Source organism: Bubalus kerabau, chromosome 2 (assembly GCF_029407905.1).
Source record: "Bubalus kerabau isolate K-KA32 ecotype Philippines breed swamp buffalo chromosome 2, PCC_UOA_SB_1v2, whole genome shotgun sequence".
Classification (NCBI taxonomy): Eukaryota; Metazoa; Chordata; class Mammalia; order Artiodactyla; family Bovidae; genus Bubalus; species Bubalus kerabau.
Window position 1 is genome coordinate 69735027 of NC_073625.1, and position 10462 is coordinate 69745488.

General features: G+C 37.3%; 1 long non-coding RNA gene across 1 annotated transcript in view; it reads left to right on the top strand.

The window, feature by feature from the left end:
• The window catches only part of LOC129643388 (uncharacterized), a 323134-nt gene extending 313117 nt beyond the window's left edge, over positions 1-10017 (top strand). Inside the window, exon 4 of the long non-coding RNA XR_008710279.1 lies at positions 9996-10017. This is a non-coding gene — a long non-coding RNA (uncharacterized LOC129643388). The remainder of the gene's footprint in view (positions 1-9995) is intronic.
• The last annotated feature ends 445 nt before the right edge of the window (positions 10018-10462 follow it).

Here is a 10462-nt window from a genome sequence, read left to right on the forward strand (position 1 = left end):
TCAGTTCAGTTCAGTTCAGTTGCTCAGTCGTGTCTGACTCTTTGTGACCCCATGAATCACAGCACGCCAGGCCTCCCTGTCCATCACCAGCTCCTGGAGTTCACTCAGACTCATGTTCATCGAGTCAGTGATGCCATCCAGCCATCTCATCTTCTGTCGTCCCCTTCTGCTCATGCCCCCAATCCCTCCCAGCATCAGAGTCTTTTCCAATAAGTCAACTCTTCGCATGAGGTGGCCAAAGTACTGGAGTTTCAGCTTTAGCATCGGTCCTTCCAAAGAACACCCAGGGCTGATCTCCTTCAGAATGGACTGGTTGGATCTCCTTGCAGTCCAAGGGACTCTCAAGAGTCTTCTCCAACACCACAGTTCAAAAGCATCAATTCTTCGGCACTCAGCCTTCTTCACAGTCCAACTCTCACATCCATACATGACCACAGGAAAAACCATAGCCTTGACTAGACGGACCTTTGTTGGCAAAGTAATGTCTCTGCTTTTCAATATGCTACGTTTGTACATTTATTTAAAAGAATGAATTTAAAAATACTCATTCAGTGCTTCAAATATAGATGTGTGTCACTTCTTGGAAATCGTTTGTATCTTTTTCTTTTATAGTAAAAGGACGAGTGACAGTAGTAAGAAGGGTGAGTTAAGCATTTGGTGTACAGTAATAAAGCACATTATAAAACAAACGATCTGTCATTTCACAAAATAATCTCAGAATCTGGGTACTTTATTTTTTACTAAAATTTGTCAATGTATTCTCCATAGCTTAATTTTCTGTGACTTTGGCAGGGATAATACAGTTCACACTTCATCAACTGATGACAAAAGCCTCTCTTCAGATGATGTAAGGAATATTCTCTGGCATTTATAGTGAAAGTAGTGAAAGTGAAAGTCACTCAGTCGTGTCTGACTCTTTGCGACCCCATGGACTATGCAGTCCATGGAATTCTCCAGGCCAGGATACTGGAGTGTGTAGCTTTCCCTTCTCCAGGAGATCTTCCCAACCCAGTGATTGAATCCAAGTCTCCAACATTACAGGTGGATTCTTTACCAGCTGAGCCACAAGGGAAGCCCAAGAATACAGGAGTGGGTAGCCAATCCCTTCTCCAGTGGATCTTCCCAACCTAGGAATTGAACCGAGGTCTCCTCCATTGCACGCAGATTCTTTACCAGTTGAGCCACAAGGGAAGCCCAAGCAAACAATTTGCTTCTACACCCTGGAGAAAGATACAGCATGCTCTTTAAGAAATTAAGCTTTCATTTTATATAGAAGAATTACAGGGTGGATTTTGCCTCAGTATTCATATTCTTAAAAGAAAGAATGTATTCTTATATTCAGATGTGTCTTTGTAATTGGAGGCCTATTGAAGTACACTACTCAGTCTCCTAGAACTTAACCCCAACAACACTAGGTAAGAGAACAATGCCTTCCATTTGCACAGTGCTGTAGAATACACATGGGTCCTTTTACATTTATAACTTTATATTTAGGACTGAACTAAGTTTAGGAGAGCGAGCTCTTCTTATACCTATTTGAGAAGTTATTAAACATGCCCAGTGGGGTACTGTGACTATTACAACCCATGGCTGGAGAGGTTTATGTAGTAAAAACATGGTGCTTTCATGACATCACAGAAGAGCCTAAAGTATTAGATGTGCCTGTACAATCAATAACCTTGATGACTGAGGTCATTCCTCACATGCTTGGAAATTTTCTAGAATATCAATTTAATTCTGCTGGCCACAAATTAATGGAGAGTTATTTCTTAATCCATGTCCTAGCATAGGGATATTTTCATATCCTTTGACTATGCCTGTAGATCATATTGACTTATTTTAGTTGCAAGTCTCCCTCATGCTAAAACATTTGATTCATCTGAAGTGTAAAAACAAAACAAATGAAAAGAATTTTAAAAAGAAACATATGTAAAGATTCTCAGCTGCTTCTCAGTCATTGGACATAATATTAAAATAACGGTGAAATAGCTTCACCCATCAGGTTGAGAAAATAAAAATCTGATGGTATCAGTTTTGGAAAAGATGTGAAGAAATGGGCACCTTCCTCTATGCTTTGCAGGAGTGTAGAGAGTAAGAGCAATTGCCAGTATCTAGGAAAAATGGACATGTGTACACATTGTACCCCACAACATTCCATACTAGACACACTTATTCATGAGAATGTAACTTAGATTTAGATGTTTATTGAAGTGTTGTTTGTAAGGGTAAAACCGTTGAAACAGTGTTAATGTTTACATTGCATAGTCTCATTAGATGGCATGTTTCTTGGTTAAAGGAAATAGCTGTGCATAAAAATATTTGAGAGATCCCAAAGCGTGGGTGAATGAAAAAAGAAAGATTTAGAATGCTATATATGATATTACTTATATAAATTTAAAGAATGTATATGCTATATATAAATATACACACCTATGTACATATATTCATGTACATACATCTATGTCTACATGCATGCACAATATGTGTAGGTATAGATACATATATATTCTAGGTATTGTGTATCTGTTTTCAGGGAAGAAAGACATGGAAAGAAGCAAAACCACTAGCTCTGCCACCAGTATCTCCTTGCATCTTATTGGCCACAAGCAAGTCACACGGCCACCACTAGTTAGGAAAAAAAACCTGGAAAATAACTATTCTCAAGAGGATTGTTGTCATTGGCTGGGACTAATCATGATTCATTCATGTTGCAGACAAAATAAGCATTCTGAAAGCACAAAAGGAAGATTTAATTAGCCAATGGCATGTGGTATGTGGCAGTTAGAAAAACACAATCTTGAATACACATCAATTTTTTTCAATGTTTAGTGATGAAAACACCCCTTGAGTGCCCTCCAGATTTCAAACTCTTTTTTAGAGAGCCTATATTCAATGTTTTTCCCATGTCCCCAGGGCATTCAGTGATGAAAATTTGCAGAGCACTAAAAAAATACTTGTTGACTAAATAACCCTGAGAAGAGACTCACAGTTTTGCAAATGAGAAATTCAACTTACTATTTGATAGAAATGTTTTTGGATCACAATTGTCACATTAAAAAAAGTCATTGAATTCATTTATCTAGTATATTATGTCATTTGTGCTAAAATTTTAAAAATACCATGTACTATTTTTTTGCATAACTGCTTGTGATTAAAACATCTACCCATGATAAGATTACAGCTTATTAATGTCCATTTATTGCAGTTGAATTTATATATATATATAAAAAGGTAAGGGCACAGGGACAATTCCCATCTATTCTTAAATTAGGAATTATTTTATAATTTGAGACATCTTGAAGACCTAGATAGACTGTTTCCTTTGAAATTTAACAGAGGTTTCATATATTATGGCTTTCCCTTGGATTCCATTTGGATTTGTTTTCAAGAAGTTTTTGGAGAGTGAACTGAGAACAAATTCAGTGAGCAAGGGAAGGAAGGAGGATATGGCAGAGCAAGGTGTTCAGCCCCCACACATGGTGAAGGAGTGTGACCTTTGGTAAGTGTTTCCTGAGGAGGGAATCAACTGAGACCTGTCAGCAACTGATATTTCTAAAAGCTCAGTCCTAAAGAGAATATGGATAAAGCACCTCAACAATTTCTGTACATGTGCTTTCCACTGACCCTTGTTATTAAATTCCCAACACAAACAGCAGGTGAGTACTGAAACTTTTTTCTCTAATTTTTAACTGTTTTGACATAAAGCAAGTCAGTGCTTAGCATTCTTCCAAGCAGGATTGGAGCAAGATCATGCTGTTCTCAATTTAGGGATTATAGGCACAAAATTTGTAAATTATAATGATATTACTTATTTCACACTTATCTATCAGCTGACATGTCCCTATCAATTAGAGAACGTGAATGCATGCATGTGTGCTAAGTCACTTCAGTCAGATCTGACTCTGCGACTCCATGACTGTAGCCCACCACACTCCTCTGTTCATGGGATTCTCCAGGCAAGAATACAGGAGTGGGTTGCTGTGCCATCCTTCAGGGGATCTTCCAGACCCAGGGACTGAACCCATGTCTCCTGCAGCTCTTGCATTGCAGGCGGTTTCGTTACCACTGAGCCACTGGGGAAGCCCATAAATTAGAAAGTAAAGTTACTCAAGTCAGAAAAATTAAACCACAGTGATACATAGCTATTTATCACTAGCAAACTTGAAAAATAACTAAATAATGGCAACTCTGAGCCTTGTGAAAGTTCTGATAGCCTTCTGTGTAGAGTCCAGAAGACCATCCCCAGATTCATTGATTCCCTGGGATGTATCAGAGGATTGCAGAAGTAGACAAATCACAGTTAAAGTTTATTAGAGCAAAAGGATACAAAGCCAAGTCATCAAAGGGGAGAAATGCATGGGGAAGTCCACAAGAAATCATACTCAGGTTTCCATGAATTCTCTCCCATCAGAGTAAACAAGAGGTACTTAATTCCTCCAGCATCAGATTGTGACAACCTATGTAAAGTGTTGACAACCAAAAAAGCATAAGAGATTTAGTGCCTAAGGTTTGTTGTTTCCTTTTGTTTTCTTTTTAACATTTCGCTTTGACATTTTACTCATTAGGTTCTATTCCTCTTTTTTTTTTTTTTTTTTAATTAGACTTTTTGTTTTGAGCAGTTTTAGGCTCACAACAAAATTAAGGGACAGGTGAAGAGATTTCACATGCAGCTTGTTTCCCCCCACACATACATGTGCAGGCAGACGTGCTGAGTTGCCTCAGTCGTGTCTGAATCTTTGTGACCCAATGGACTGTAGCCCTCCAGGCTCCACTGTCCATGGGGTTTCCTAGACAAAAATACTGGAGTGGGTTGCCATTTCCTCCTCCAGAGTATCTTCTCAGCCCAGGGATTGAACTAGCGTCTCTTATGTCTTCTGCATTGATAGGTGGGTTCTTTACCTCTAGCGCCACCACACATACCTAGGCTCTGCCATAATCAAAATCCACCTCAAGAGTGGTACATTTCATACAATTTATAAATTTACATTGACACATTGTAATGCCCCAAAGTCCCTAGTTTATGTTATAGTTCATTCTTGCTGCTGTACATTCTATGGGTTTGGTGGAATGTATAATATGTGTGGGGCTTCCCTGGTGGCTCAGATAGTAAAGAATCCACCTGCAATGCAGGAGACCTGGGTTTGATCCCTGGGTTGGGAAGGTCTCCTGGAGAAGGAAATGGCTGCCCACTCCAGTATTCTTGCCTGGAGAATTTCATGAACAAAGAAGCCTGGAGAGCTATAGGACATGGGATTGCAGAGTCAGACATGACTGAACAATTAACACACACACATAATGACATATGTCCTTCATTATGGCATCATACAGATCATTTTCATTGCCCTAAATATCCACTGTGCTTCACCTCTGTATTCCTCCCCACAATCCAGCCCCTGATAACCAGTGTTTTCACTGTCTCTGTTGTTTTGCCTTTTCCAGAATTGTGTTGTTGGAGTTATACAATATATAACCTTTTAAGATTGGCTTCTTTCAGTTAATCACGTGCACTTAAATTCTTTCCTTGTGTTTTCATGGCTTCATACCCTATTTCATTTTAGTGTTGAATAGTATTCCATTTTCTTGATACAGGTCTTCCCAGGTAACTATAGTGGTAAAAAATCCGCCTGCCAATGCAGGAGACAAAAGAGACAAGGGTTCAATCCATGAGTTGGGAAGATCCCTTGGAGTAGGAAATGGCAACCCACTCCAGGATTCTTGCCTTGAGAGTCCCATGGACAGAGGAACATGCAGGCTACAGTCCATAGGATTGCAAAGAGTTGGATACCGTAGTTTGTTTTTAATAAATCTTTGTTGCTTCTGAGTTTTGGCACCTATGAAGAAAGATGCTGTAATTTCCATGTGTAAGTTTTCATGTGGACATAATTTTCTATTCACTTGAGTAATGTCAAGGAGCAGGATCACTGGATTATATCATAAGGAACTGCCAAATTGTCCTCCAGACTTTGTATACTGTAATCTTGCAATAATTACACAATAGACCCATAAGTTTTTAGTTGTTTCTTTCAGATTTTATATGTAGGAAATCATATCATCTATGATCAAGGGCAATTTTATATCTTTCTTTCCAGTCTTTTTTATGACTCCCCCCCACCCCCCACTGCTTTTCTTGTATTACTGGACTATCTGGAACTTCCAGTATGATGTTGAAAAGAAATGATGAGAGGGAAACATCCTTGCCTTTTACCTTAGCTCAGAGAGAAAGCTTTTAGTAATAGTTTCTCACTATTAAATACAATGTGATCTGCAAGTTTTTAGTAGATTTCTTTACCAAGCTGAAGGCTTTTCTCTCTATTTTCTAGTTTACTGAAAGTTTTCATCATGAATGAACGTTGAATTTACCAAGTGCTTTTTCTGCATCTACTGATATAATCATGTGCTTTTTCCTTTTTGCCTGTTGATATGATCAGTTCAGTTCAGTTACTCAGTCATGTCCAACTTTTTGCAACCCCATGCACACCAGGCCTCCCTGTCCAGCAACAGCTCCTGGAGTTTACTCAAACCCATGTCCATTGAGTTGGTGATGCCATCCAACCATCTCATCTCTCTGTCGTCCCCTTCTCCTCCCACCTTCAATCTTTCCCAGCATCAGGGGTCTTTTCAAATGAGTCAGTTCTTTACATCAGGTGGCCAAAGTATTTGAGTTTTAGCATCAGTCCTTCCAATGAATATTCAGGACTGAGTTCCTTTAGAATGAACTGGTTGGATCTCCTTGCAGTCTAAGGGACTCTTAAGAGTCTTCTCCACACCACAGTTCAAAAGCTTCAATTCTTCAATGCTCAGCTTTCTTTATAGTCCAGCTTTCACACCCATACGTGACTACTGAAAAAATCATAGCTTTGACTATATGGTCCTTTGTTGGCAAAGTCTCTGCTTTTTAATATGCTGTCTAGGTTGGTCATAACTTTTCTTCCAAGGAGCAAGCATCTTTTAATTTCATGGCTGCAGTCACCATCTGCAGTGATTTTGAAGCCTCCCAAGATATGATAGATTATAATAATTGATTTTTAATATTGAACTAACCCTGCACAGATGGGGGGGGAACCTCACTTGGTTGTTATGTATAACTCTTTTTATGCATTGTTGGATTTGATTGTGCTAATATTGTATTGTGGATTTATATATCTTTGTATTTATTTATATATGTTCATGAGAGACATTGGTTTGAAATGTTCATATAATGTCTTTACCCAATTTTGGTATTACAATAATATTGGTTATATAGAAAGAGTTAAGAAGTATATCATTCGCTTCTATCTTCTGAAGCAGATTGTAAAGAATTGGTATAATTTCTTCCTTCAGTGTTTGGTAGAATACACTAGTGAACCCATCTAGGGCTGGTGCTTTCTCTTTTGGAAGGTTATTAATTATTTTTTATTTATTTAATAAGTATTGGTTTATTCAGATTACCTATTTATTCTTCTGTGAGTTTTAGCATATTGTGTCTGTTAATAAATTTGTGGGCATAAAATTGTTCATACTACTCCTTTATGATCCTTGTAATATCCATGAATCTTCTGTAGTGGTGTTCCCTTTTTTCTGTTATTAATAATTTGTGTCCTCTATTTTCTTTAGTCTGGCTAGAAGTTTATCAATTATATTGATCTTTTCAAAGATCCAGCTTTTATTTTTGTTTACTTTCTCTGTTGGTTTCTTGTTTTCCACTTGATTGATCTGTGCTGTAATTATTATCTACTTTATTCTGCTTACTTTAGACTTATTTGCTTTTCTTTTACAGTTTACTAAGGTTAGACTTAGGTTACTGATTTCAGGTATTTCTTTTCTAACGTATGTTATATTCAATACTATACATTTTCCTCTAAGCATTACCTTTGCTGCAATTTTGGTGTGTTTCTATTTCATTTCATTTCTTTCAAAATAATGTTTAATTTCTCTTGATATTTCCTTTTTAGCCCATGTGCTATTTTGCAGTGTGTTGTTTAATATCTAAGAGTGTGAAAATTTTTAGTTATCTTTCTGTTCCTGATTTCGAGTGTAATACCATTGTTATCTGAAAGCAGACATTGTATAATTTCTATTCTATCAAATTTGTTAAAGTGTGTTTTTCAACTATAATGTGTTATGTTTTGGTGGAAATTCCATGTGAGCTTGAAGAAAATGTGTATTCTGCTGTGGTTGAAATAAGTCTGTGTAGTCACTTATATGCTGTTGATTGTTTAACTGTCTTTACTGATATTTCTGCCCATTGGATCTGTCCATTTCTGATAGAGTGGCATTGAAGAAGTTTCCAACTATGTTAGTGAATCATCTATTTCCCTTTGCATCTATTATTTTGCTTCACATAGTGTGACACTCTTGTTTGGTGCACATACCTTAAAGATTTTTATATTTTTTCTGGAGAATTAACCCCTAATGATTATGTAGTACAATTTATTCCTGATAACTTTCCTTACTTTGAAATATTCTGTTTGAAATTAATGTAGATACTGCTGCTTTCTTTTGATTAGTATTAGCATGGAATATTTTTCTCTACCCCTTATTTTTAATCTTTATATGTCTTTATAGATATTCAGCTCAGTTCAGTTGCTCAGTCGTCTGACTCGGCAAACCCATAGAGACTGTAGCCCACCAGGCCTCCCTGTCCATCACCAACTCCTGTAGTTTGTTCAGACTCATGTCCATTGAGTTGGTGATGCCATCCAACCATCTCATCCTCTGTCGTCCCCTTCTCCTCCTGCCTTCAGTCTTTCCCAGCATCAGGGGCTTTTCAAATGAGTCAATTCTTCACATCAGGTGGCCAAAGTATTGGAGTTTCAGCTTCAGCATCAGTCCTTCCAATGCATATTCAGGACTGATTTCCTTTAGAATGGATTGGTTGGATCTCCTTGCAGTTTGAGGGACTCTCAAGAATCTTCTCCACACCACAGTTCCAAAGCATAAATTCTTCAGCACTCAGGTTTCTTTATAGTCCAGGTCTCACATCTATACATGACTACTAGAAAAACCATAGCTTTGACTATATGGACCTTTATTGGCAAAGTAATGTCTCTGCTTTTTAATATGATGACTGAAGCCACTTAGCAGCAGCAGCAGCAGCTGGGTTGGTCATAGCTTTTCTTCCAAAGAACAAGTGTCTTTTAATTTCATGACTGCACTCACCATCTGCAGTGATTTTGGAGCCTCCCAAAATAAAGTCTGTCACTATTTCCAATGTTTCCCTATCTCTTATAGGCACTGGGTTGGCCAAAAAGTTCATTTAGGCTTTTCCATACAATGTTACAGAAAAACCTGAACAAACTTTTTGGCCAACCCAATTCATAGACAAATGTATAGCTAGGTCTTGTTTTTTTAATTAATTCTGATAGTTTCTGTCTTTTAATTGGTGCATTTTTATCACTGATTTTCAAAGTGATTACTAATACAGTTGGCTTAATATGTACCATTTCGGTTATTTTTTCTATCAGTTTCACTTATTATTTATTTTTATTTTTGTCTTTCACTGTTCTTCTGCCTGTGTCCTAGGTTTTTATTGGGTCTTTTCACATAGACACCTTCTGCCTAGCATGTACCAAAATTCTAAACTCAAAAAAAAAAAAAAAAAAAAAAAAGATGTTCAGCACAAATTGTATTCTTATGTACAAAGAGTTTAGACACAATAAACCATGTTTATCAGTTAAAAAAATGACAGGAAGTCTTCCAAAATCCAAGTTCACAGATGCCAGCAAAGGTTCCTATTTACAAGCCTGTCTTTGTAAAGATGGCAGCCAGGCATGCTCTGTTACTCTTTACTGTATCCCTCCAGTGCTTTATTATCATACAGTCATTTTACTATAGAGCTATGGAGGGACAGAGGCTGATTCCTACTTTTAGCCATCCTCTAAAACATGTAAGACATTTACATTATTCAGCACAGGGTCTGATTAATGTTGTCACTTTTATTATGCCAAGTGAGAAGCCACAAAAGAAAGATTTCCCGAAAATTATAGAAAGTTTAACCTCTGCTCTTCTCCTTCTAGTGGATGAGAAGAGTAAAGGTTAGAGAAGGAACATCACTAAAATCCAGACAAATGATCGGTGGGAGAAAATGAGCCATGAGAAGAGAATCACTAAAAGCAGATGTGGGAGATAGTCTGAGGACATTTAGCCTCTGTAGGCCTCCACTTCCTCAACTGTAAAATGGATTTACAAACATGTAGCTAGGTCTTGTTTTTTTTAATTAATGTATTTAAACAATCCCTGGAACAAAGCTTTTGTAAAATAAATTAAAAGATATGAAATAACTGAAGTCATGTCTTTAAAACAGGAGGGCAAAATATGACCTAGTTCATATTCTAGACTATAACACTGTCTAGTAATTTAGGAAATATGGAAAATAATTTGTGAAACCAAATTTCTATTGAAGTTACATTTGTTTCTCTATTGTATTTTCCCCCACAAACACTCAAAGGTTTTTAAAAGAATGGTCAGATTTACCCTGGGTTTT